Here is a 6926-nt window from a genome sequence, read left to right on the forward strand (position 1 = left end):
TAACTTAGTCTGAGTTTCAGCTTTACTCGTTTAAATGATCTTACCTCTTCCGCTTTTCAAACATACCTTTTTCAAACATATTTTTTCTCACAGTTTTCTTTCATTATCTCTCTATTTTTTTTTTCTGAGAATGTTTAAGAATACAGTGAGCATAGCAGGGAGACATTTAGCTGCCATGCATCTCACCTAAGAATCTCCTAAGATACATATTTTTTCTTATCTTCCATCCTCATTTGTGAAATTACTTATATTGTTAGAACATGAACTTTCCCTGAGAAATATCCAATCTAAAGAAGACGAGGGGGGGGGGAAACACATTAAAAAAATGTGGAAGTCTGTTTGAAAATCTAATTGTATTAGAATCTATATAAGTGCAAAAGGAGTTCCACAAAGCAAGAAATTAAAAAGCCAGTCACTGAAGGTTTTCTGGTGGAGACAGGACTTGAGGAGATCTTTTACAGAGAGGCACAATTTGGATAGGGATAAGTTTTTTGTTTTTTTTTTCTCTCTCTCTTTTTTTTTATTCTTATGTTAATCCCCATACATTACATCATTAGTTTTAGATGTAGTGTTCCATGATTCATTGTTTGTGCATAACACCCAGTGCTCCATGCAGAATGTGCCCTCCTCAATACCCACCACCAGGCTAACCCATCCTCCTACCCCCCTCCCCTCTAGAACCCTCAGTTTGTTTTTCAGAGTCCATCGTCTCTCATGGTTCGTCTACCCCTCCGATTTCCCCCCCTTCATTCTTCCCCTCCCGCTACCTTCTTCTTCTTCTTCTTTTTTTTTTTTCTTAACATATATTGCATTATTTGTTTCAGAGGTACAGATCTGAGATTCAACAGTCTTGCACAATTCACAGCGCTTACCAGAGCACATACCCTCCCCAATGTCTATCACCCAGTCACCCCATCTCTCCCACCCCACCCCTCACTCCAGCAACCCTCAGTTTGTTTCCTGCGATTAAGAATTTGGATAGGGATAAGTTTAATGGATGGCTTCTCCGAGGACTTTGTCACAGCCTAAACAGAGGCTTTGAGGCAAGGATTAGGAGATGCCTAGGGCATGTTGAAGATTGTGTAGAATAGCAGGGCATGTTGATTGCTTTTTCTGTATTTAATGAGGTATATTCATATAACATTGGCAAAATTTTGGAAGTATAAATGTCAACCACCTTTTCTACTCTAGCTTCCTGAAGCAGATTCTCATTTTGTTCTACATTACTTGGGGCTTTCACCAGACCTGTGGGATTAGCATAACACGTAGAAGATCAGAATGGAAGAAGCCAAATGACAGCGCACAATAAATACACTAACATGAGTTTACAGCTAAGTGGTGAAGAAAATGGTAGATCTAGGAGGTTGGCGGAAGGTGGGGGAAAGATGTGGATGAGATGCTTGTTAAGAGCTATTTGGGGGAATGGTCCACACAATGAATTACGGGGGAGAGAAGTGACTTAAGTGCCACTAAAAAGTGCTTTCTAAAAAGATAACTTGTTTCCTCTGGGACTAAAATGTATTATATTAATTTATATTATATTAATTATATTAATTTTTCTTAGGAAGTTTCTTATTTTGAGAAGAAAATGCAGATTGCTTTTTTAAAAGATAAAACTAGTTTCTCCAAGCACTGGGCTGAATAGTTTTCATGTAGATGCATCATTAAAACCATAAACACATATTAGGATGTGGATGATGTCTCCCCTTGCCATTCCTAAGGAGACTTCTATAGCTCATTCCTCTTGCTGTAGGCTTAGGTTGCCTGACTAACTGAAAGGAAGCACTCGACTTCCCTGTAAATTCCTATTAGGTTTCAGCTCACCTTTCATTGGCACAGAAATTCCATAAAATATTATGGAGGATGTAAGAGATTTTTACATCATTAGCAACAACAGTCTCATGTCTCGCCCAGGTTATGTGGCATAATCTAGTATTTGAACTTACAGTGAATCACGAAATATTTAAAACAAAATGTATTTATTAATCCCCTCAACCTTTTCTTCATCACTGCCTCTCAAAAGAGACTTTGTGGAGAAAACCTAGTTGTCATTTCTACAAATGAAATGTTAATATCACGGATATACTGTTTATCTGTTTATGTGCTGTATGTACATCCATTCTTTATACATAAAAAGAGCAAGAAAGAACAAGACTCCACCTACCACCACCACCAAGAACCAGTTTTAAACCTCTTGTGGGTGATACTGCCCAGACGGAGAATGGATTCCTTGGAGTTTCCCTAAAATAATTTTGTGGGTTATCTTTAAAAAAAATTTAAAAAAGCAAAAGACTGATTCCTTCGATGTTACCAACTTCAGCTAGACTCCTACTTAAGGAGCAAATTTACAAGGATAAACTTAAAGGAACCTGCACTAAGATGACATATGTCAGACATTTTGCTTCTCTCAAATCTTAATCACATTTTGTATTCCAGCTTATGTGGTAATGGTGTATAGCTTTTCTAATCATAGATTCCCCTGATTTATATTGTAAGCAGATACCACAAATGCTGGTTCAAAAACATGTCAAGTAGAATTGTTGTCTGAAGTTTATAGTAATTCATTTATCAACCTGTAAAGTTCAGACAAGTAAGCCATGATGGTAAGAAAACCTGAAAGTAAATCCAAACAAAAGCCTGATAGCCTAGTAGCTAGGCTAATCAGTATTTCTAAATACAAAGAGAAATATCAGCAAGCTCTTTATTAGAGAAGATGGAAACAGAACAGTTACTTGAGTAGCCACTTTTGTGGAGCAAAAGGGAAAAAGGAAGATTTGACATTTACTAACCTAAATTTGTAATATAATATAACTTTGATTCCAAAGACATACACAGGCGCATGTACGCACACACACACACACTTTCTGCCAAGATATGTTTATATTTCCTGAACTGAAATTTATATTTTCACCTTAATAACTTCAAACATTTTATCAGGAAAAAAGGAAAAACTTTCATATAGGTTTGGAGTACTTTAACTGCGGTAGAATGTAATGAATGTTCCATATTACCTTTAATTGAAACATATATATTACTAGTAAAGTTCATAAATCACAAGTGAAGAAAAAAAACCATGAAGTCATAAATTTGACACATTTTACATTAAAATAGATACATCAACTATTAAAATAAATGTATCTCTTACTGAGAAAAATAGATCAAAATCAAATCTAATAGTTCACATACCAAATCAGACATCCACTATTGAATCATTACTTACTGAATACTGAAGAAGATACATCATCTATCAAATCAAATACCTTCTCTAGTAAATCAGCCTCCCCATCTGATTTAAAACTGCTTCCTACTAAATCAAAAAACCACCCAATAAATCAAAACAATATTGCATCAAAGAATTTCATTTAAAGTAAATATAGTGCATCACCAGACAGCATATATCATAGTAAAGGTATCATTTATTAAGAGAAAGATATGCTTTTTGCCACCTAATTCTTTCAAATTGGTTCCTTTTGATACAGTATAAACTTACGCATTTAGACTGCCTTTAACTATCATTTTAAAAGACATATTTTCTAAGCAAATAATATCCAACAAGAAGGAAGTGTCTGAGGATTCCTTTTTTTTATTTTATTTTATTTTATTATGTTATGTTAATCACCATACATTACATCATTAGTTTTTGATGTAGTGTTCCATGATTCATTGTTTGCATATAACACCAAGTGCTCCATTCAATACGTGCCCTCTTTAATACCCATCACCAAGCTAACCCATCCCCCCACTCCCCTCCCCTCTAGAACCCTCAGTTTGTTTCTCAGAGTCCATTGTCTCATGGTTCATCTCACCCGCAATTTGCCCCCCTTCATTTTTCCCTTCCTGCTATCTGCTTTTTTTTTTCTTTTTTTAACATATAATGTATTATTTGTTTCAGAGGTATTATTTGTTTCAGAGGTACAGGTCTGTGATTCAACAGTCTTACACAATTCACAGCAATCACCAGAACACATACCCTCCCCAATGTCTATCACCCAGCCACCCCATCCCTCCCACCCCCCACCACTCCAGCAACCCTCAGTTTGTTTCCTGAGATTAAGAATTCCTCATATCAGTGAGGTCATATGATACATGTCTTTCTCTGATTGACTTATTTTGCTCAGCATAATAACCTCCAGTTCCATCCATGTCGTTGCAAATGGCAAGATTTCATTCCTTTTGATGGCTGCATAATATTCCAGTGTGTGTGTGTGTGTGTGTGTGTGTGTGTGTGTGTTTACCACATCTTCTTTATCCATTCATCTGTCGATGGACATCTTGGCTCTTTCCACAGTTTGGCTATTGTGGACATTGCTGCTATAAACATCAGGGTGCACGTACCCCTTCAGATCCCTACATTTGTATCTTTGGGGTAAATACCCAGTAGTGCAATTGCTGGATTGTATGGTAGCTCTATTTTCAACTTTTTGAGGAACCTCCATACTGTTTTCCAGAGTGGCTGCACCAGCTTGAATGTCTGAGGATTCTTAAGAGAAGTTTGTACTCTTAGATAGCTCCAGCAGGTTATATTAGTTTAAATAGCTTAACTGTAGGTTTATTTTACTTCAGTTTTTTCTATTCTGTTAAGTGTGATAGTTTTTTGTTGTTTTGTTTTTTTGTTTTGTTTTGTTTAATTAGTTGGTGGGCAAACACTGGAAAGCAGGGAGTTAAAGTCATCTTTCTCTCTCTCACCACATTTTTAAAAGCACATACAGATTGTTTTAAGGTCTCCTCACGTTCTACATCATCCCATCCACTCAGATGTGGCTGGGACAAAGTGGTAAAAGCCTGGATGTGGGAGAGCTGAGAAACATTGCAAGAATATTGTTGTAATTCCCAAGTTTCCTGGAGAATTTAATTCAAAACATTTTCTCCAAATTTATATTAAGAAATAGTTCCTTTTTGTTTGGTTCTATATTTTGTTTCCAAAAGCAATATGGTATACATATTTTAATTTAGAACAGACTTCTAGATGAAGAGATACTCAGTAATAAATCCTATCAAAAATTCTCATCAGATTATATATATATATATTTTTTTTTTACTTTAAGTAAATTCTACACCACACATGAGCCTCAAACTCACAACCCCATGATCAAGAGTTATATGCTCTACCAACTGAGCAAGTTGCATACCCATCAAATTATGATTTTAACTCAAAAATATTTACCTCTAAGTATGAAAGTTGAAAGTACATAGACTGACTTGATTGCATCTAAGAAACTGCTTCCTTTATCCACTGAACTATCAACTATATAGACATACAAACTTCTAGAACTTAAACTCACTCATATTACCAATATATTAAGATTAATTTCCCATAAAGCTGAGATTCTTAACTGATAGGATATAGACAGACACAATCTACAAATTAGCTATTTATTGATTTGTTCTTTAGGGTGGGTTGAAATAGAAATAATTGCCTAACTTTAAAATTCAGAAATTCTAATAGAATTTTGACAATAGCTTCTCCAGAAAACAAAAAAAAAAACCTACAATATTTGATAGTACTGGGCCCAAGTTTTCTTCCAGGAATAGAATTAATAGCAGCTACCATTTGGAGACAGAACCTAGGTTTTCCATGTAGTCACTGGCCCCATTTACTTGCAAAGTCTTTCCAATTTTGAAGGTCAGTTCCCTTCTCACATCATGTATCTGTTAATTTTACATGTTTATGTTACCTATTTAGTCCCTGTAAGCCTTAAGTTTATAATCCTATCTATAAAGCCTGTCACTCAAAAAGTAATTTTGAGCATTACTTCGTGCTTGTGTATTTCTGAGAGCTATATGAATGCAAATGAAGTTGAAGACCTAGTTCTTGTCCTCAAGTAGCTTTGTGCCTTGCAAAGAGTATTAAAATACCCACAAAGGACTTAGAGAATTGGGCAAGAATATTATAATAGACTAAATGCACACTGTAATTAGCAAATGCAGTAAGTAAACTGAGACACATATGGGTGGAATTTAATGCTTACATTGGATTTTATACATGGGTAAAACAAAAAAAGAATGCATTAAACAAACTGAAGATTTAAATTTGGGTGTTTTTAAGAACAAACAAGTAGGAGGAGTAAGTAGAAGTTAACCAGTTAAAAATAAAAAAGAACAATTATCATGAAAATAAATGAGGCCTAACTGCTAGAAAGAAAGTTAAAGTTAGACCAGATTTAGAGAACAATTTTGAAGCTATAAATCTGAGTAAACATATCATTGTGTCCATGTTGCATAAACCTTGACTTATCCTTCTGTCTGTTCCCTGTACCTAACTTGTATCCCTCTTCCACACAAACTCTCAATAACAACTTAAAAGTTTTGGTTTTCTCACTAGAAATATGGCCACTCTACTGTTTGTTTTGAGATACTCTTGCCTGGTTAAGGCTTGAAAATAGATTGTAAGTCATTTATTAGTTAGTCAATAAGACCCAGCCCTCCCTTATTGCAAGCTATTTACAAAATGTGGCCCAAACATGTTTATTACTGATCAGCAGTTTCTCATGATTGCTCTGTTTCTGTCGATATAAACATTGATTAATTGTTATTGCAGTTTTGGCCAGCATGGATTGATTAGAATATAAAGTAACAAGAATTGTACAAGAATGTCAAAAGAAAGGAACAGTTCCATAGAACATTTGGAGGATATGCTGATCCATTCAAGGTGGAGGGCATATGCTGCTTGAGCCTGCAGAACAGAGGAAAAATAATCACATTACTCTAACTTAAGAAATGAAATGGATGACTATAATAAATATATTCTAGTTTTCTATTTTATATGGAGTAAGTTTCTGACTCAGAAAAAGTAACACTTTTTAAAAAGTCTCTTACTGCCTCCGATATTAGGTTAAGTTTTATTGTCTTTTTTCTATTTTGAGAAAATTGTAAAATACTAAGGTAATAATGCACATACCTAGTTTTATAACTTTTTTCTTTATAAA

This window comes from Mirounga angustirostris, unplaced genomic scaffold (genome assembly GCF_029215605.1).
Source record: "Mirounga angustirostris isolate CCGP_5_RB_7025 unplaced genomic scaffold, mMirAng1.0.hap1 SCAF_7, whole genome shotgun sequence".
Taxonomy (NCBI): domain Eukaryota; kingdom Metazoa; phylum Chordata; class Mammalia; order Carnivora; family Phocidae; genus Mirounga; species Mirounga angustirostris.